Here is a 23,225-nt window from a genome sequence, read left to right on the forward strand (position 1 = left end):
TTTTTTTTTTAGATTTTATTTATTTATTTGACAGAGATCACAAGTAGGTAGAGAGGTAGGCAGAGAGAGAGAGGGGGAAGCAGGCTCTCCATGGAGCAGAGAGCCCGATGTGGGGCTCGATCCCAGCACTCTGGGATCATGACCCAAGCCGAAGGCAGAGGCTTTAACCCACTGAGCCACCCAGGCGTCCCGTTTTTTTTTTTTTTCTTTCTTAAGTAAGTACAGCTATTCCTGCTCTCTTTAGGTTTCCATGTGCATGGACTATCTTTCTCCATAACTTTACTTTGAGCCTCTATGTCTCCTAAAGCTGAAATTAGTTTCTTTTAGGTAGCACATAGTTTGCTCCTCTTCTGATTAGAGAATTTAATCCTTTTCTATTTAAAGAGTTAATGATAGGTAAAGGCTTGTAGGTAAGGTTGTGTGATTCTGTTGTTCCTTTCTTCCATTCTTGTCCTCCTATGTGAATTTAGGATTTTCCATAGTGGTATGCTTTGATTCACTTCTCTTAATTTTTTTTTTTTTAAACCTACTCCAAACTTTAGGTTTGTGGTAAACATAAATCATGGTTATAATGGCCTATGTTAGGCTAACAACTTCAGTTACATTTAAAAACTCTAGCCATTTACTCTTCCTTTATGTTTTTAATGTTGCAACTTATATATTTTTATTGCATAACCATTAAAATTACTGTAGTTTAGACATTTGCAGTACTTTTTCCTTTAACCCTTACACTAGGGTTAACTGACATACCACAAATTAACACACTGCATTATTAGAGTATTCTGAGTTGACTGTATACTTAACTTTACCAGTGTGTTTTTATACCTTCACATATTTTCATATTTCTAATTAATGTCCTTTCATTTCAGCTCGGCAAATTCCTTTCTGCCTTTTTCATAAGGCAGGTAACATGGTGATTATCTCCCTGAGCTTTTGTTTGGGAATGTCTTTAGCTTACCACTAGTTCTGAAGGACAACTTTGCAGGATAAAGTATTTTGGTGGCAAGGTTCCCTCCCTGCCTTCCTCCTACCTGCAGCCCCAGTCCTTTGACTATATCATTCCACTCTTAATCTGCAAAGTTTCTTCCAAGAAATCTAGTTAAAGAATCCCTTTAAGGGGATTCCCTTCTATGAGAATTTCCTCTCACTGCTCTTGCTGCTTAAAATATTCTCTTTGTCTTTAATTTCACACAAAATGTACAATAGTATTTTTTGGAGACAATCATTTTAGTTTGAAATTTGAGGATGACATATTATCTTAATGAATTTGGGTGTCCAGATGCCTCCCCATATTTGAGAAGTCCTCAGCCATTTTATCCTCAAGGTTTCTATTCCTTTCTCCCTCTATTTTCCTTCTGAGATTCCAACTTATCTTTCATGATATTCCATGGTTCATGCTGGCTTTCTTCAATCTTTTTTTGTTTGTTCTCCATTGAAGAATTACAAAGATCTTGTCTGCTACTTCACAGAATCTTTTTTTTTCCTGCTCGAGAAGCATGCTCTTGATGCTTTTTATTACATTTTCATTTCACTCACTGTATTCTTCAGCTCCAGAATTTGTTTGGTTCTTCAAAAATTATTTCTGTTTGGGGCACCTGAGTGGCTCAGTGGGTTAAAGCCTCTGCCTTTGGCTCAGGTCAGGATCCCAGGATCCTGCGATCAAGCCCCACATCAGGCTCTCTGCTCAGCAGGAAGCCTGCTTCCTCTTCTCTCTCTGCCTGCTTCTCTGCCTACTTGTGATCTCGGTCTGTCAAATAAATAAAATCTTAAAAAAAAATAAATAGGGCGCCTGGGTGGCTCAGTGGGTTAAGCGGCTGCCTTCGGCTCAGGTCATGATCTCAGTGTCCTGGGATCGAGTCCCACATCGGGCTCTCTGCTCAGTGGGGAGCCTGCTTCCTCCTCTCTCTCTCTCTCTCTCTGCCTGCCTCTCCATCTACTTGTGATCTCTCTCTGTCAAATAAATAAATAAAATCTTTAAAATAAATAAATAAATAAATAAAAATCAGGAACAAGACAGAGATGTTCACTTTCACCACTTACATTTAATATAATACTGTAATTCCTAGCTGTAGCAATCAAAGAAAGAACTAATAGGCATCCAAATTGGTAAAGAAGAAATGAAACTGTCACTGTTTGCAGGTAACATGATATTATACATAAAAACTCCAAAGACTATATAAAAAATATTAGAAGTAATTAACAAATTCAGAAAAGTTGCAGGACATAAATTAATACACAGAAATTGAGTTTGAGTTTCTTAACACAAAGTAACAGGAAGAGAAATTAAGAAAACAATTCCAGGGGCGCCTGGGTATCTCAGTGGGTTAAAGCCTCTGCCTTTGGCTCAGGTCACGATCCCAGGGTCCTGGGATCGAGCCCCACACTGGGCTCTCTGCTCAGTGGGGAGCCTGCTTCCTCCTCTCTCTCTGCCTGCCTCTCTGCCTACTTGTAATCTCTGTCTGTCAAATAAATAAATAAAATCTTTAAAAAAAAAAAAAAGAAAATTCCATTTACAATTGTAACAAAAGGAATAAAATATTAAAGAGGATACAAATGTAAAATTATTTCAGGTTTGTGGACTGGATGAATCAATATTGTTAACATGTCTGTAATGCCCAGGAAACCTACAGATTCAGTGTAACCCCTATCACAATACCAATAGGGGTGCCTGGGTGGCTCAATCTGCCTGCGACACAGGTCATGATCCTAGGGTCTTAGGATCGAGTCCCACATCAGGCTCCCTGCTCAGTGCGGGGTCTGCTACTTCCTCTCTCTCCCCTCTACTCATGCTCTTTCTCTCCCTTGCTCTCTCAAATAAATAAATAATAAATAATAATAAAATAAACAATAAAAACAATTTTTCACAGAAGTAGAACAAATGGTAAAAAAAAAAAATTGTATGGAACTCCAAAACAAACAAACAAACAAACAAACAAACAAACAAAAACTCCAATAGTCAAAGCAATCCTGAGAAAGAAGAACAAAGTTAGTATATCACATTCCCAGATTTAAAAATATACTAGGAAGCTGTAGTGATTAAATCAGTATGGTACTGACACAAAGATAGACACGCCGAGTAATGGAAGAGACTAGAGAACCCAGAAAAACAAACCAAAGTGTTGTATAGTCAATTAATCTATGACAAAGGAGGTAAGAATAGACAATGAGGAAGAGATAATCTCTTCAAAAACTATGTTGGAAAAACTGGACAGTTACATGCAAAATGATGAAACTAGGTCCCTTCCTCATACCACATTAAAAAGGGAACTCTAGGGGCGCCTGGGTGGCTCAGTGGGTTGGAGCCTCTGCCTTCGGCTCGGGTCGTGATCCCAGGGTCCTGGGATCGAGCCCCGCATCGGGCTCTTTGCTTGGCGGGGAGCCTGCTTTCCACTCTCTCTCTGCCTGCCTCTCTGCCTGCTTGTGATCTCTGTCAAATAAATAAATAAAATAAAATAAAATAAAAAAAGGGAACTCTAATTGGATTAAAGACCTGCATGTGAAACCTGAAACCTTAAAACTCCTAGAAGAAAACATAGTAATTTACTTGACATATATCTAAGAAATACATTTCTAGATATGTCTCCTCAGACAAGGGAAACAAAAGTAAAAATCAACTACTGGGGCTACCCAAAATAAAAAGTTACAGTAAAAAAACCAGCAGCCAAATGAAAAGGCAAGCCTATTCATGGGAGATAACATCTGCAAATAATCTGATCAGGAGTTAATATCTAAAATACAGAAAGCACTGATGTCAAAAAGCACTGAAAAAAGAGAAATAATCCAATTTTAAAATGGACAGAAGACCTAGTAAACATTTATCCAGAGAAGACATACAGATGGCAAACAGACACATGAAAAGATGGGTGGCCACGTCATCAGGGAAATGTAAATCAAAACCACAATGAGATAGTACCTTATACCAACAGAATATCTAGAATTAAAAAGATAAGAAAAAACTAGTGTTGGTGAGAATGTGGACAAAAAGGAAGGATGCACTGTTGGTAGGAATGCAACCTGGTGCAGCCATTATGGAAAATAGTATGGAGAGTCCTTAAAAAATTAAAAATAGAAGTAATTTATCATCCGGTTATTCCACTACTGGTATTTACTCAAAGAAAATGAAAACACCAATTTGAAAAAATAAATCTATCCCTATGTTTATTACAGCATTGTTTACAACAGCCAAGATATGGAAGCAATCCAAGTATGCATCAACAGATGAATAAAGACGATGTAGAATACACACGGCAATGTTACTCTGCCATAAAACAGAATGAGATCTTGGCATTTAGTGACCACGTGGATGGGTCTACAGGATAATATGTTAAATTAAGGACGTTAGATCGACAAAGACAAATGCCATATGATCTCACTTTTATGTAGAATCTAAAAAGGAAAACAAAGGGGCACCTGGGTGGCTCAGTTGTTTAAGCGACTGCCTTCGGCTCAGGTCATGATCCTGGAGTCCCAGGATGGAGTCCTGCATCGGGCTCCCTGCTTGGCAGGGAGTCTGCTTCTCCTGCTGACCTCTCTCCTCTCATGCTCTCTCTCATTCTCTCTCTCTCTCAAATACATAAATAAAGTCTTTAAAAAAAAAAAAATAAAAAGGAAAACAAAGGAATACATGAATAAACGAACCAAAAGCAGAAACAGACCAGTAAAGACAAAGAACAAACGAGTACTTGCCAAAAGGAGTGAGGCTGCGGGATGGGCAAAGTGGGTGAAGGGGAGTGAAGAGTACAGCCTTCCAGTTATGGAATGAAGAAGTCATGGGGATGAAAGATACAGCAGAGGAAAAATAATCACTCATGTATTTTAATGGCATTGAATGATGAGAGATGGTAGCTGCACTTAGGTGAACACAGCATAAGCTATAGAATTGTCAAAACATGTTGTATACCTGAAATGAATGTGAAATTGTGTGTTAGCTATACTTCAATAAAAAAGTAGGTTTTTTTTTTGTTTTGTTTTTAAAGATTTTATTTATTTGACACACAGAGAGAGATCACAAGTAGGCAGAGTGGCAGGCGGGGTTGGGGGGAGCAGGCTTCCCACTCAGCAGAGAGCCTGATGCGGGACTCAATTCCAGGACCCTGAGATCATGACCTGAGCTGAAGGCAGAGGCTCAACCCACTGAGCCAGCCAGATGCCCCCAAAAGTAGTTTTTAATACAGAAGAAAAATGATAACTGATATAAATATGAATCCACACAAAGGAATGAAGAGTACTAGACAGGGTAAGTACATGGGTTAATAGGACACTTTTTGGTACCATTTAAAATTTGTTAAAACATTGATTTTTTAAAAAACAAGAGTGATATAATCTGATATTTATGATATGTGGCAATTATATAACAAAAATAAAATTTGGGAAGGGAGTCACCTAAATATATTTTATACTATTTTTAAACCATTTGTAAATGGAATTTATTTCACTTAAGTTAGATTATGTTATGTTGGGGCCAACCTTCCGCTTCTGTCTTGATCTCAGGGTCCTGGGATTGAGTCCCTTGCCAGGCTCCCCACTCAGCTAAGTCTGCTTCTCCCTCTCCCTTGGTGCTCCCTCTCACTCTCAAGTAAATCAATGAAATACTGTTTTAAAAAAGATTATGCCATTAAATATTTTTACTCTAAGCCTTAAAGTAACCTTAAAATTTTGACAACAAAATGGATAAAGTAGATCATTAAAAAATACGTACTAGATTTGAATAAAGGGAAAAAGAATCATATCTCCAAAAAGCTATTTTTAGAAGTAAAAAGTGTAAATAAATAGATAGATAAAAGTAAAAAGTGTGATGCTGGCTACCCTTCTGCCATATGAGGTGATGCAGATCATGTGCTACAACCGAAACTGAGTGGGTTTGGAAAATTCTGTAAAGACAAGAAACAGTCGCAACTTTCCAGGCTTAATTTTTAAACACCTTTGGATTTTGTTACGTTCATGCCACCCTGACTGCAGCGCGGGTTCCCTATTGATCCCAAACCTTTCTAATGTAATAAAGGGAATGCTAGAATTTCTTAAAAGCTAAAAAAAAAAAAAAAAATTTTTTTTTTAATCGCTGCTAGATGTGAAATCTTCCAGGGGTTCTTAATGCCCAAGCACAGTTCTTTCATGTATAAAATGGCAAAATAACTAGTCACGAGGTGGAAGAGGGTCAGCGGTGTCTCCTCAATCCTCAGAAGGCATTTTTATACAAATAATAATAATAATAACCCCAAGCAAGCCACTCCCTACAGTTGAGAGTTATTCAGAATAATTTACTGACAGGTGGGATCTGACAGACCTGCCCCAGGGTCGGGGTCCTCCCACTGGACCTCAAGCACAGCTTTCATGAAGTGAGGGGCAATGATGGGTCACGGGGCAGTTATCTGAAGTTGTGTCATCTGTGCGGCCGAGAAGCTCTGCTAATTATCTCAAGTGGCCCCATCCGTGCGGGGGTGGGGACAAGATGGAGGACACAAGATGGAGTCAGTGTTGTCAGCACTCCTACACTCCACCCCAACATTTCTACCACCCCTGTAATCTTGGTATGCCAATCTTCCTTGAGGCCCCTAGAGCCAGATATCGGGAGCGGACATGCATCCCTACCCCACACCTACAATAAAACGTGAGTGATCTGGTACAGCGGTCCTTCCCTCAGACTTCACGGTTGTAGTGATTGTGAGCTTCAGTGTAAGTGGGGTTCTGTGACAGGAAGACATTTCCTGAGGCAGCAGAAAGGAACATCAGCAATGTGAGCCTAGCGGCCATAAGATGGCCATAAGAAAGAACAGATGGCATCAGCAGAAAATTGTATGTTACACTTAACCTTAGTAACCACCACTAAAGGGAGTAAATGACTGGATTGGGTATAAAGTGAGAATCCTACACTGCCAGCAAGAAACATACTGCAAACATAGAGAAACAAAATGGGAAAACTAAAAGGGTAGTAAAATATACTATGTTAACAATAGTCAAACCAAAGCTGGTAAAAAAAAAAAAGTAGGTTTCAGAGCAAAACATGCTGACAGGGCTAAATAAGGTGATTTGACAACTATACATTGACTAATTAAAAAAAAAATCTTAAATATTTTTTCACTTGTTGCAAAAAGCTTAACTAGTAATTCAAAACCTAGTTCTTTGAGAAGATTAATAAAATTGATAAAACTCCAGACCAGTTGTTCAAGATAAAAAGAGAAGTCACAAATTAACCAATATCACAATAGGAGTGATGTCACACTATAGAATCTGTATTTCAAGGAAAATCAGACTATTATGAACAAGTTTATGCCAATTTGTCAAGAAGTTAGCTGGCAGACATAATTCATGACAGACAGTGTCAAAATATATTCGTGAAGAAATGAATAAACTGAAAGGGACAAAATCTTTGAAAAATACAAACTTTCAAAGTCCTCTAAAAAAAAAATTTATCTTTCTATATATAGATCTATCTATATATATATATAAAAGAAATAACGTGAAAAGCCTTACTCCTACTTAAAAAATAAATTTGTTTTAAAACTGTCAACAAATTAAACCCTGGAACCAAATGGCTTCGCTGAGTAATTGTACTGAGCATTAAAATAAGAAATAATGCCATACCAATGAAAGTCTTCAGAAAAATGAAAAAGAATGAATGTTTCCAAATTCATGTTATGAGATTAGCATTACAGTAATACCAATACTAAGGAATGACAGTATAAGAATATAAAATATCAGGACAATATCCTTCAAAGCTATAGATGCAAAATTTCTAAATGGAAATTAACACAGCTAATTCAACAATATGTTAAAAAGATAATACATCATGATGACCTGGGGTTTAACCCAAGTTTGCAAAGTTGGTTTAACTTTCTAATATCAAGGAATGTAATTCACAATATTAATAAACTAAAAAAAAAATCCTGTTACCTCACAAATAACAAATGTGTGACAAAATCCAAAAATACATTTTTGTCATAAAACTAGAAACAGAAGGGAACTTCCTCAACATGATTAAGAACATCTAAAAAAAAAAACCAAGAGCTAATAACATTTCTTCTAAGCTAGTAACATTCTTAATGACAAAGAAATGTATGCTCTCCCTAAAAAAAATCAGGAAAAAGAAGGTGTCTGCTCTCATTACTTTTATTCAACATTACATAGAAGGTCTAGGCACTGAAGTAAAAAGGTAAGAATTAAAAGGCATCCACACGGACAAGGAAGAAAAAAAATGTCTTTATTCACAGACGAGAAGATCTGGTTGAAAATCTCATGAAACTATAAAATCACTGCTAGAAGTTATTAACTTCTAACACTGCATATTACAAATTATGATACAAAATCATTGTATTTCTTCCTAAAAGCACTGGAAATGAAATTTTAAAATACCTTTTAAAATTGTATAAAATTATGAAATATACTGGGGTATACCCAACAAAAATTGTAAGACCTATACACTGAACACTTCAAAGTGGCTAAGGAAATTAAGATAACAAATGTAGAAAGTTAAATTGTTTGTTTATGATTTAGAAGACTCAATCTTGTTAAGATACCCATTCTCCAAAAATTTATCAAAAGATTCAATAAAATTCCAATGGAAATCTGAGCCAGTTCATAGAAAATAGCATACATTTGTTGAAGGAATTTTATATCCCTAGTGCACCCCCCCCAAAATCTTATGTCTCACATCATATAGACATATAAACTCATGAAGGATAATAGACTTGATATAAAACTGAAATTATAAAACTTCAAGAAGAAAGCCTTTTCTAATTATGCCAAAGGCATAATTCATAAATGAAAATAATCCATACATTGGATATCATCAAAAAACTTCAAAGACAGTCATATGCTTGCACACATGCACACACACATTCTCATATGTTCTTATGTCTGCTTATGCGTAAGTGAAATGAATGACAGCAGTAATACAAGGAATGTTCGGGAGGCATTGTGATTGCTTGTAATTATAAGAATCTTTTATTAACTGTCAAATGTTACAGTATTAGTTAAAAGTGGATCTGGATTAGGCACAGACCTATATTGCAAACTCTAAGCAACCACTAAAAATTTTTAAACAATGCAAATGCTTTTGACAATATGCTAAAAAAAAAAAAGAGAACATGAAATCATAAATTGCTAAGAGAAGAAACTTACAGGCCAATAACCCTGATGAACATGGATGCAAAGATGAACATGGGTCCTCAACAAAATATTTTCAAGAAGACATACAATATGAACAAGTAGGATTTATTCCATGGATGCAAAAATGTTTCAACATCTGCAAATCAATGTGAAATACCACATTAACAAAATGAAAGGCTAAAATCTTACATTTATGTCACCAAATGCACTAAAACTACTTCAAAAGTTCAACATCCATTTTTTTTAAAGATTTTATTTTTTTTTTTTAAGATTTTATTTATTTGTTTGTCAGAGAGAGAGGGAGAGAGAGCAAGCACAGGCAGACAGAATGGCAGGCAGAGGCAGAGGGAGAAGCAGGCTCCCCGATGAGCAAGGAGCCCGATGTGGGACTCGATCCCAGGACGCTGGGATCACGACCTGAGCCGAAGGCAGCTGCTTAACCAACTGAGCCACCCAGGCGTCCCAGTTCAACATCCATTTATGATAAAAACTCCCAAACTACTAGAACTTATACAGCAATTCAGTAATGTGGCAGTATACAAAATCAATGTACAAAAATCAGTTGCTTTCTTATACACTAACAATGAAAATACAGAAAGGGAAATTAAAGAATTGATTCCATTTACTATAGCACCAAGAACCATAAGATACCTGGGAATGAACCTAACCAAAGAGGTAAAGAATCTGTACTTGAGGAACTACAGAACACTCATGAAAGAAAATGAAGAAGACACAAAAAGATGGAAGACCATTCCACGTTCATGGATCGGAAGAATAAACATTGTTAAAATGTCTATACTGCCCAGAGCAATCTATACTTTCAATGCCACTCCAATCAAAATTCCCCCAGCATTTTTTAAAGAGCTGGAGCAAACAATCCTAAAATTTGTATGGAATCAGAAGAGACCCCGAATTGCTAAGGAAATGTTGAAAAAGAAAAAACTGGGGGCATCACATTGCCTGATTTCAAGCTTTACTACAAAGCTGTGATCACTAAGACAGCATGGTACTGGCACAAAAACAGACACATAGACCAGTGGAACAGGGTAGAGAGCACAGATATGGACCCTCAACTTTATGGTCAACTAATCCTCAACAAAGCAGGAAAAAATATATAGTGGAAAAAAGACAGTCTCTTCAATAAATGGTGCTGGGAAAATTGGACAGCTATGTGTAGAAGAATGAAACTCGACCATTCTCTTACACCATACACAAAGATAAACTCAAACGGGATTAAAGACCTCAATGTGAGGCAGAAATCCATCAGAATCCTAGAGGAGAACATAGGCAGTAACCTCTTTGACATGGGCCACAGCAACTTCTTTGAAGGTATGTCTCCAAAGACAAAGGAAACAAAAGTGAAAAGGAACTCTGGGGACTTCATCAAGTTCAAAAGCTTCTGCACAGCAAAGGAAACAGTCAACAAAACAAAGAGGCAACCCACAGAATGGGAGAAGATATTCGCAAATGACACTACAGACAAAAGGCTGATATCCAAGATGTATAAAGGACTCCTCTAACTCAACACACACAAAACAGATAATCATGTCAAAACATGGGCAGAAGACATGAACAGACACTTCTCCAATGAAGACATACAAATTGCTAACAGACACATGAAAAAATGTTCATCATCACTAGCCATCAGGAAGATTCAAATTAAAACCACACTGAGATACCAGTTAGAATGGCCAAAATTAACAGGGCAGTAAACAGTAAGTGTTGGAGAGGATGTGTGGAGAAAGGGGAACCCTCTTACACCGTTGGTGGGAATGCAAGTTGGTGCAGCCACTTTGGAAAACAGTGTGGAGATTCCTTAAGAAATTAAAAATAGAGCTATAAAAATATGACCCTGCAATTGCACTACTGGGTATTTACCCCAAAGATAGAGATGTAGTGAAAAGAAGGCCATCTGTACCCCCAATGTACATAGCAGCAATGGCCACAGTTGTCAAACTGTGGATAGAACCAAGATAGCCTTCAACAGACGAATGGATAAAGAAGATATGGTCCATATATACTATGGAGTACTATGCCTCCATCAGAAAGGATAAATACCCAAACTTTTGTATTAACATGGATGGGACTGGAAGAGATTATGCTAAGTGAAATAAGTCAGCAGAGAGAGTCAATTATCATATGGTTTTGCTTATTTGTGGAGCATAAGGAATATCACAAAGGACATGGGAAGATGGAGAGGAGAAGGGAGTTGGGGGAAATTGGAGGGGGAGATGAACCACAAGAGACTGTGCACTCTGAGAAACAAACTGAGGGTTTTGGAGGGGAGGGGGGTGGGGAGGTTGGGTAAGCCTGGTGGGTATTGTGGAGGGCACATATTGCATGGAGCACTGGGTATGGTAAACAATGAATTCTGGAACACTGAAAAGGAATTTTAAAAATAAATTAAAAAATTTTTAAAAACTCTCAACAAAGTGAATTTAGACGGAGTATACCTCAACATAATAAATGCAGTGTATCACAAACCCACAGCGAATATTATACTTGATGTTCAAAATCTGAAAGCATTTCCACCAAAGTTAAGAAGAAGACAGGATGCCCACTCTCCTCACTTTCTTTCAACATAGTATTGGCCACCCTAGCTGGAGTAACTAGCAAATCAGAAAGGAAGAAATACAAATCTTGTCTATCTGGAGAGAACATATATAAAAAACCCTAAAGGCACCACCAAAAAAACTTTGAGAGCTAATATATGAATTCAGTAAAGTTGTAGGATAAAGAATATACAAAAATCTGTTGGATTTCTATACACTCATAATGAACTATTAGAGAAATTAAGAAAATAATCCCACTTGGAGTTGCAGCAAAAAGAAGAAATATCTAGAAGTAAATTTAACCAAGGAGGTGAAAGGACTGAACACTGAAAATTGGAAGATAGTAGTGAAAGAAATTGAAGAAGACACAAAACACAAAACTGTAAAGCTCCTAGAAGGCAACAAAGAAGAAAACCTGGATAGCCTTGGGGACTGTGATGACTTTTTGGAGACACCACCAAAGGCTCTAGCCATGAAAGAATAATGGATACACCGGACTTCATTAAAGTTAAAAAATGCCTATTCCATGAAAGAGAGTATGAAAAGAATGACAAGACATGCCAAAGAATGAGAAAAATTCTTGCAAAAGACACATCTGATACAGGACTGTTACCCAGTTACAACATTTAACATACAAGAAGTCTTAAAACTCAAGAGTAAGAAAACCTCATCAGAAAATGAGCCAAAGACCCTAACACATGCCTGACCAAAGAAAATACACAGATGGCAAATAAGCACATCAAAAGATGCTCCACATCTTATGTCATTGGGGAAATGCAAATTCAAAGAACAGTGAGATACTACCTCACACCTGTTAGGGTGGCCAAAATCTAGAGCACTGACAACACCAAGTGCAAGGCTGTTGTGAAGCAACAGAAACTTTCTTTTGTTGCTGATGAAAATGCACAATGATGCATCCACTTTAGAAGAAATTTGGGTAATTTATTACAATACAAAATGCCAGAATGTCATCTGGCAATCATGCTGCTTATTTATCGAAAGACTTCAAACATTTATGTCTACACAATAACCCGGAGAGGGATGTTTTTAGCAGCTTTATTCCAAAGTGCCCAAACCTGGGAGCATCCCAGATGTTTTTCAGTAAATCAATTTATTAATAAACTGTGGTACATCCTGACAATGGAGTATTATTCAGTTCCAAAAAAAAAATGAGCTAGTGAGAGATGGAAAGACATCGAGGAAACTTAAATACAAATGACTAAGTGAAAAGCCAATCCAAAAATGCTATATACTATTATGACTATCAGTATATGACATTTTGTAAAAGGCAAAACTTCACAGAAAAACAAATCATAGTTGCCTGGTATTGGGGCGAAGGAAGGATGACTAGGTCAAGCATGAAGCAATTTTAAGGCAGTGAAACCATTCTGTCAGTTGTTATAATGGTGAATACTTGTCATTAATACATTTGTCCAAATACACAGAAGGTTTAACACCAAGAGTGAATTCTATGATAAACTATGGACCTTGGATACAATGATGTGTCCGTGTATGTTCATCAGTTCTATCAAAGCACTTTGGCATAGGATTTTGATAATAGGAGAGGCTTTGTAAAAGTGAGTTCAACAAGTATACAGAAAATGTCTGTACCTTCAGTTCCATTTGGCTGTCAATGTAAAATTGCTCTAAAAATAGTCTATTGAGGGGCGCCTGGGTGGCTCAGTGGGTTAAGCCGCTGCCTTCGGCCCAGGTCATGATCTCAGAGTCCTGGGATCGAGCCCTGCATCGGGCTCTCTGCTCAGCAGGGAGCCTGCTTCCTTCTCTCTCTCTGCCTGCCTCTCTGCCTGCTTGTGTCAAATAAATAAATAAAATCTTTAAAAAAAAAATAAAAATAGTCTATTAAAAAAAAATAAATGAGAATACCTGAAAGGATGGATTTGTCACTTATATTAAGAAAACAAAGCAGATAATGGTGTGGAAATCAAGCATTCTACTTACTGGGATTTTTAGGTATGGAAAAGGCTGTTGTCACTGAAATAAAGTTGACAAAAGACACAAATATAATGATTGCCAAGTTACAACTGAAAGTCTTTAAGATTAAGGACCAAGTTCATTTACATGATAAATATTATAGAATATTTGTCTTATATTTTCATAAATTATAAATATAATGAAACAGAGGCACCTGGGTGTCTCAGGTCATGATCCTGGAGTCCCAGGATAGCCCCATATCAGGCTCCCCTGTCAGCAGGGAGTGTGCTTCTCCCTCCGACACCCCCACCGTCATGCTCTCTTTCTCATTCTCTCACTCTTAAATAAATAAAATCTTAAAAAATAATGAAACAGATAAAACTTCATGACCATATAATAGCAGATATTATTATAGTCTATAATTATCCTAATGTGTGTTACAATTTAAATACATATTGAATTGAAAGTAGTAGAATAACTTAATCAAATGTGGACTTAGTCTTATAATTTCTTTTAAAAAATAAAAGTATCCAGAAAACACACACATATAGTCCAAGAAAACAAAAGAGATCTCTAAGTGGTATATAGATTTTTTCCCCCAAATACTATCCATGCATTCATGAGAATTTAAAATGTGGTCATTTGTTACACAACTTAGACTATTCACTGAGTTGGTTTTGTGTGTTGAGTCACTGATTTTACTGCTATTCACCAACATTTTCAGTTCCCTTCAAGTTCTTCCTATCTACTATATCAGTATCTGTCTTCTAACATGTGTACCAATTCAATGACCTTGGAGTAGAAGATTATAGGTGTGGGGAGAATTAGTATTTCTGTTTTCAGTCTAAATTGCATTCCTACCCCAGCAGTATTTATTATATGACTGATAATCAGCTCTAAAAACAGATAATCTCACAGTTTTGAAGCTATTCTATTGGATAACTGAATTTCTCATAAGTCCCACAAAGGTTTACAAAGTGCAATCACAAAAGCATAATTTAATAATTGTCAATTAGGCTTAAAAATGTGTTTAAGAAAACTACCATGATACATGGTTACTTTTAATGGAAAATGTTTAGAAACCATTAAAATATGTTTTTGGATTTAGTTAGACAAACTTATTGACTATTATTATATTTATGTGCATTATAAATATAGTTGCATTTCTTATTCATTGGAAATCCGGAAGACCATCTTGTGTATATAGCAGTATCTTTAAAGAATGGATGCATATTCAATTCATTCATATAACATCGCTCATGGACACCTACAAAGTGAATTACATTTTGGTTTAATTACTACTGTTACCAACTGGGAAAACTATCAATCTGAATTATAGTAATTAAATACATGAAAAAACAGTATTTGCAATTACTTAAGTAGTTGACTTTGAACAACCCATATTGGTACCAATTCTTAGGACTCATAACCAAATTACAGATATTGTATTTCATCAGATGGTTTGGAATAAAAAACAATTCTTTAAAATTGAGTCAGTTCTCAGAATTTCACTCAAAAGTTAAAAAAAATTAGCCTATATAAACTTAAATAAATGCATGGATGGAGTAGTGACTTAAATGCGAGTACTGGGAACCAAATAACTCATTCATACAGTTCCATAAGAAGTTAAAATGTATATTTTTTAAAGGACTTATTTATTTTAGAGAGAGCAAGAGTGGGGGGAGGGGTAGAAGGAGAGGGAGACAGAGAATCCCAAGTAAACCCTCCCTTCCCACATAAGGCTCAATCTCAGGACCCTGAGATCATGATGTTAGCTGAAATCAAGAGTTGGTTGCTTAACCGACAGAGCCACCCAGGTGCCCCAAGTGAATACTGTTTAATATGGTCCAACATGACATTAAAGATGATTATTTGACTATGGAACATGTACAATTTACGTAAACTTAAAATGAACCACTAGACAAAATGGTGGTATAGCAATCTGCTTCCACACCACCACACACACATGCATTGATCTGAATAATTCTTTTGCACACAGAACCAAAGATTCAGGTCAGGGATTATAGCATACAGGTAGAACACAGAAATTTAAAAAGATGCACTGAGGGAGACACTATTACAGCACTCCCGTTGGTTTTAAGGGGTGAGTTGCTTTACGACAATGCACTCCTTACCTGCTGCATTAAGACCCTTGATCTGGGGCGCCTGGGTGGCTCAGTGGGTTAAGCTGCTGCCTTCGGCTCAGGTCATGATCTCAGGGTCCTGGGATCGAGTCCCGCATCAGGCTCTCTGCTCAGCAAGGACCCTGCTTTCCTCTCTCTCTGCCTGCCTCTCTGTCTACTTGTGATCTCTCTCTGTCAAGTAAATAAATAAAATCTTAAAAAAAAAAAAAAAAGACCCTTGATCTGTAACAGAACAAATTTACTTTGATATCTTCAGACTACTGCCCTTGAAGAGTGAAGGACCGGATTTTTATCTCATCCACAGAGGCCAGCAAGTCTGTTTGAAGCTACCTCGGCTTTCTGATGAGCCCAGCATGTCTTTAGGAAAATGTTTTTCTTTGTTCAGGTCACAAAAATGATCTTACTAGTCTTCCTTTGTGGATCTGGAGACCTTGCCCTCCTTTACAGAAAGAAGAGAGTACCCCTGAACATCACAAGAACGAGAGCCCCTTGTAACAAACCCTCCCACTGAGATCATGTTTGGAGCTGGCATCATCAAGTCTCCACATAATCAAGAAAAGCTGCAGGCCACTACACTCCAGTCTCTGATTTACTGCCCTAAACCCCTTTAAAAACACTTGGGCGAGGTAGAAACCTTAGAGTTGGCTTTTAGACAAGAGTCCACCTTTTCCCCAAGTTGCCAGCCTCCTGAATAAAACTCAAATTCCTTCCAATCAAAAATCATCTCTTGAATACTGGCCTCTTGAGCAAGGGGCAGTCAAATTTGGGATTGGTAGGAAGGACAGATTCACATATCCCCCATTACACACCCACCATGTCTTGACAGCCTATCAAAGACAGAAAGAGTGAGAGAGATGTTCTCCCATGGGAAAAGGGTGGTAAAGTCAGTGTCTGATTTCAGGGCAGACACCAGAGCCAACCAACCTGTCCCAACACCAGGCTTATGCCCATTATCCTAGGTCACTCTCTGTAGGCTCTAGGGGACCCAGGGACATACCATGGTCCCAAAGTGGCTTCCACGGGCAAGACTCCAGCCAGAAAAGAATTAAGATGGCATTAGTGAGTCTTTACCTATTAAAAGTTACCTTAAATGTAAATGGACTAGGGGCACAAGAATGGCTCAGTTGATTGAGCATTGGTCTCCCTGTCAGTGGGGAGTCTGCTTGAGTCTTCTCCCTTTACCTCCACCCATCCTCCCTGCTCATACAAATGCTTGTTCAAATCAGTGTTTTTTAAAAAGGTAAACAGACTAGGAGCACCTGGGTGGCTCAGTGGGTTAAAGCCTCTGCCTTTGGCTCAGGTCATGATCCCAGTATCCTGGGATTGAGCCCCACATCGGGCTCTCTGCTCAGCGGGGAGCCTGCTTCTTCCTCTCTCTCTCTGCCTGCCTCTCTGCCTACTTGTGATCTCTGTTAAATAAATAAAAATCTTTTAAAAAAAGTAAACAGGGGCGCCTGGGTGGCTCAGAGTGTTAAAGCCTCTGCCTTCGGCTCGGGTCGTGATCCCAGCGTCGTGGGATCGAGCCCCACATCGGGCTCTTTCCTTGGTGGGGAGCCTGCTTCCTCCTCTCTCTCTCTGCCTGCCTCTCTGCCTACTTGTGATCTCTCTCTGTCCAATAAATAAATAAAATCTTTAAAAAAAAATAAACAGACTAAACTCTCCAATCAAAAGACACAGTGGCTAAATGGATTAAAAAATGAAAGTGTATATGCTGCCTCCAAGTGATTTGCCTCAGCTTTGAGGACACAAATAGACTCAAAGTGAAGACAGGGAGAAAGACATTCCATGCAAATGGAAACCAAAAGAAAGCAGGGTAGATGTATTTACATAAGGAAAAAAAATAGACATTAAGACAAAAATTGTAACAAAAAAGTCATTTTACAATAAACAGGTCAGTTTATCAATAGACTGTGATAGCCATAAATATTCATCCAATCCTGCAGCATATAAATGTACTAAGCAAATATTAATATATAATTATAGAGAAACGTGATATGATAATAGTAAGGGACTTGAAAACTCCACTTTAAACAATGGATATATCACCCAAGCAGAAAATCAATAAGGAAACACTGGACTTGAACTACACCAAATGGACCTAAACACATATTCAGATAATTTCAACCAACAACAGCAAGATATACATTTTTTTCAAGCATGCATAGACCTTTTTCCAGGATATGCCTTTTCTTAAGTCACAAAACACATGGTGCCAAATATAAGAGAACTGAAATTATACCAAGTATCTTTTCTGACCACAATATTATGAAAAGTGAAATCAGTAATAGAAAAAAATTCACAAATATGTAGGAATTAAACATGGTCCCAAACTGACAATGCTTCAAAAAATAAAAACAGGGGCGCCTGGATGGCTCAGTGGGTTGAGCCTCTGCCTTCGGCTCAGGTCATGATCTCAGGCCCTTGCCAGGCTCTCTGCTCAGCGGGAAGCCTGCTTCCCCCTCTCTCTCTCTGCCTGCCTCTCTGCCTGCTTGTGATCTCTGTCAAATAAATAAATAAAATCTTTTAAAAAAATAAAATAAGGGCTCCTGGGTGGCTCAGTGGGTTAAGCTGCTGCCTTCGGCTCGGGTCATGATTTCAGGGTCCTGGGATCAAGTCCCACATCGGGCTCTCAGCTCAGCAGGGAGCCTGCTTCCCTCTCCCTCTCTCTCTGCCTGTGATCTCTGTCAAATTAATTAATTAAATAAATAAAATAAAGACAGAAATTGAAAAACTTGAAACAAATAAAAATGGAAACGCAATATTCCGAAATTTATGTGATGCAGCAGCAACAGTTCTAAAAGGGCAGTTAATGACTACCTTAAAAGAGAGCTCTCGAATAAGAAATGTACATATACACCTCAAGGAACTAGAAAAAGAAGAACTTAAACCCAATATTAGTAGAAGAAAAAACACGAGAAAAATCAGAGCCAAAATAAATGCAGAAAAGATACAGATGTAATGAAAAGAAGGGCCATCTGTACCCCAATGTTCATAGCAGCAATGGCCACAGTCACCAAACTGTGGAAAGAGCCAAGATGACCTTCAACAGAAGAATGGATAAAGAAGATGTGGTCCATATATACAATGGAGTATTATGCCTCTATCAGAAAGGATGAATACCCAACTTTTGTATCAACATGGACGGGACTGGTCAATTATCATATGGTTTCACTTACTTGTGGTGCAAAAGGAATAACATGGGGGACCTTAGGAGAAGGAAAGGAAAAGTGAATTGGGGGAAATCGGAGGGGGAGAGGAACCATGAGAGACTGTGGACTCTGAGAAACAAACTGAGGGTTTGGGAGGGGAGGAGGGTGGGGCATTGGGTGAGCCTGATGGTGGGTATTAAGGAGGGCACGTGTTGCATGGAACACTGGGTGTGGTGCATAAACAATGAATTCTGGAACACTGAAAAAAAATTAAAAACTAAACGGAGATTAAAAAGACAAAGAAAATATAACTAAAAAGGTGTATTTTTTAAATATAAAAAAGTTGGCAATCCCTTATCTAGACTAAAAAAAGACTCAAAACTGAAAGAGTAGACATTATACCTAGTAGTAAATACCAGGACCAGATGATTTCACTGGTGAGTTCTACCAAACATTAAAAAAAAAATTAACACCAGTTCTTCTCAAACTTCTTAAAAACAGAAGAGGAGGGACAGTCCTAAACTGAACTTATTTATTTATTTGACAGAGAGACAGCGAGAGAGGGAACACAAGCAGGGGGAGGAGAAGAGGGAGAAACAGGCTTCCTACTGAGCAAGGAGCCCGATGTGGGGCTAGATCCCAGGATATGGGGATCATGACCTGAGTTAAAGGCAGATGCTTAACCGACTGAGCCACCCAGGTGCCCCCTAAACTAAACTTTATTTTATGAGATCAGCATTACCCTGATACCAAAGTCATATTAGGACACTACATATAGGGATATTGGCCTATGGTTTTTTTTGTTTGTTTTTAAGATTTATTTCTTTATTTTAGAGAGAGCATGAGCAGGAGGGGCAGAGGGAGAGAATCTCAAGCATATTCCACATTGAGCACAGAGCTGGATGTGGGGCTCAATCTCCTGACTGTGAGATCATGACCTGAGCTGAAACCATGAGTCTGTCACTGAACCAACTGCGCCACCCAGGCACCCTCCTGCCTGTGCTTTTCTTATAAGTATATTTGCAAAAAATCTCAACAAAATTCTACCAAACCAAATCCAACAGGACATTGAGAAGACTATACACCATGATCAAATGGGATTTTCCCCTGGGACACAAAGGCAGATCCATATATACAAATAATTAAATGTAATAAATTAATAAAATGAAGACAAAATCAGAGAGGGAGACAAACCATAAGAGACTCTTAATCATAGGGAACAAACTGAGCATTGCTGGAGGGGAGATGGGGTAACTGGGTGCTGGACATTAAGGAGGGCATGTGATGTCATGAGCAGTGGGTATTCTAGAAGACTGGTAAATCCCTGACCTGTACCTCTGAGACCAGTAATACATTATATGTTAATTAACTGATTTAAATAAAAATGAATATGGAAAAATCTTATAAATCATCTCAATAGATGCAGGAAAAGCATTGGCCAAGATTCAGTATCCTTTCATGTTGAAAACACTCAAGAGGGGTGCCTGGGTGTCTCAGTGGGTTAAAGCCTCTGCCTTCGGCTCAGGTCATGATCCCAGGGTCCTGGGATCAAGCCCCACATTGGGCTCTCTGCTCAGCAGGGAGCCTGATTCCTCCTCTCCCTCTGCCTGCCTCTCTGCCTACTTGTGATCTGTGTGTGTCAAATAAATAAATAAAATCTTAAAAAAAAAAAAAAGAAAACACTCAAGAAACTGGGTATAAAGGGAATGCATCTCAACATAACAAAATCTATATAAAACCCTCAATGGTATAGAACTGAAAACTTTCCTGCTAGGATTAGGAATAAGATCAAGGTGCCCACTCTCAGCTCCTATTCAGCACAGATGTAAGTCCCACACTAGCGCAATTAGGAAAAAAAAAAAAAAAAGAAAGAAACAAAAGGCATCCAGATTGGAAAGGGAGAAGTAAAACTATTTTAGTTCGCAGAAAATATGTTACATAGAAAATCCCTGAAGACCCTACCAAAAAATCTATTAGAACTAATTACCAAATTAAAGTTGCAGGATATGAAATTAATATAAAAAGATTAGTTGTGGGGATGCCTGGGTTAAGTGTGTGCCTTCAGCTCAGGTCATGATCCCTGGGTCCTGGGATCAAGTCCCACACTGGGTTCCCTGCTCAGTGGGGAGACTGCTTCTCCCTCTGCCTGCTCTGCCTGCAGCTCTCCCTGCTGCGCTTTCTCTCTCTCTCTGACAAATACATAAATAAAATCTTAAAAAAATGTATTAGTTGTGTTTCCATACACTAAGAAAAAACTATCTGGAAAAAAAAACCCCACAATTCCATTTACAAGAGCATCAAAATACGTAGGGATATCTTTAACCTAGGAATGAACATCCTGCCATTTGGCAAAACATAAATGGACTTTGAGGACTTTATTCTATGTGAGGTAAGTCAGAGAAAAACAAACTATATGTTATCAGTCACATGCAGAATCTAAAAAAGCCAAGCTTGCAGAAACAATAAAATGGAGGGCACCAGAGGCTGGGGGATAGACGGAAAGGACAAATACTGACCAAGGTTACAAACATACAATGAATAGGAAATAAACTCTAGAGATCTAGTGCACAGGATAGTAAATACAACCGTGGTATTATAACCACCGAATTTGCCAAGAGATTAAAACATAATTATTCTAATCACTAAAAAGAAATATAATGTAACATGATAGAGGTGCTAATTATTGCTACAATGGCAATTGTATTACAATATATAAATGTATCAAGTTAACATTTGATACAACTTAAATTTTACAGTATTCTATATCTATTTCATAAAAAAATTTAGACACTGATGAAATAACTGAATTCACTGATGAATAAATGAACATTGTTAAAATGTCCACACTACCCAGAGCTATCTACAGACTCAATGCAAGCCCTATCAAAATTCCAATGATAGGGGCGCCTGGGTGGCTCAGTGGGTTAAAGCCTCTGCCTTCGGCTCAGGTCATGATCCCAGGGTCCTGGGATCGAGCCCCGCATCGGGCTCTCTGCTCAGCAGAGAGTCTGCTTCCTCCTATCTCTCTCTGCCTGCTTCTCTGCCTACTTGTGATCTCTGTCAAATAAATAAATAAAATCTTAAAAAAAAGAAAATTCCAATGATAATTTTCATAGTAAGAGAAAAACAATCCTAAAATTTTATGTAACAACAAAAGACTCTGGATCACCAAAAGAATCTTGAGGAAAAACAAAGCTGGTAGTCATTATTCTTTCTGATTTCAGACTTTAATACAAATCTGTAGTAATCAAAACAGAATAGTACTGGCATAAATACAGACACACAGAACAGAATCTAGAGCCCAGAAATGAGCCCTGACATATATAGTGAACTCCTATTTCACGAGGAAATCAAGAAGATTCAACAGAGGAAAGACAGTTTCTTCAGTTAAGTGTGTTGGGGAAACTGGACAATAACATGCAGAAGAATGAACCTGGACTCTTATCTTACACCACTCCCCCAAATTAACTTGGAATGGCTTAAATTCTTATATGTAAGATCCCAAACTGTCAAACTACTAAAAGAAAACACTGTATGTTCCTCGATATGGGTCTTGGTAATGATTTTTTTGGATATGACAACAAAAGCATAAACAACCATGGCAAAAATAATCAAGCAGAGCTATATTGAATTATAAAACTTCTGCAAAGCAAAAGAACTAGGAAAACAAAAAGGTAATCTACAAACAGCAGAAAATATTTTTAAAACCATCTATCAGATAAGAAGTTAATATAAAATCTATATAAATTATTCACACAACTCAATAGCAAAATTAAATTTTAAAATGGGGGGAGGACCTGAGAGACATTTTTCCAGAAAAGACATACAGGTGGATAACAGGTACATGAAAGGTGCCTAACATCACTTCAGACAAATGCCAATCAAAACCACCCTGAAATAATATTTCACACTGTTAGAACAGCTATATTGAACAGACAAGAGACCTGTGTTGGCAATGCCATGGGAAAAGGGGAGCACTATTTTGGGAATATAAAATAGTAAGCCACCATGGAAATATAAAATGATAAGCCACCATGGAGAAAGGTATGGGGTTTCCAAAAAAAACATGAAAAATACGACTCCCATATGATTGAGCAAATGCACTGCTACGTAGTATATATAAAGAAATGAAAACAGAGCCTTGAAGAGATATTTGTAGCTTCATGGTCATTGCAGCATTATGCACAATAACCAATACGTGGAATCTACCTACATGTATATCGAAAGATAAATGGATAAGGAAAAGGTAGTATATATCCACAAAAATGGAATATTTTTAAAAAGATTTTATTTATTTGAGAGAAGGAGAACAAGCAGGGTGAGGGTGGCAGAGGGAGAGGGAG

This window comes from Enhydra lutris, unplaced genomic scaffold, assembly GCF_002288905.1.
Source record: "Enhydra lutris kenyoni isolate GAN:26980312 unplaced genomic scaffold, ASM228890v2 scaffoldscaffold7, whole genome shotgun sequence".
Taxonomy (NCBI): domain Eukaryota; kingdom Metazoa; phylum Chordata; class Mammalia; order Carnivora; family Mustelidae; genus Enhydra; species Enhydra lutris.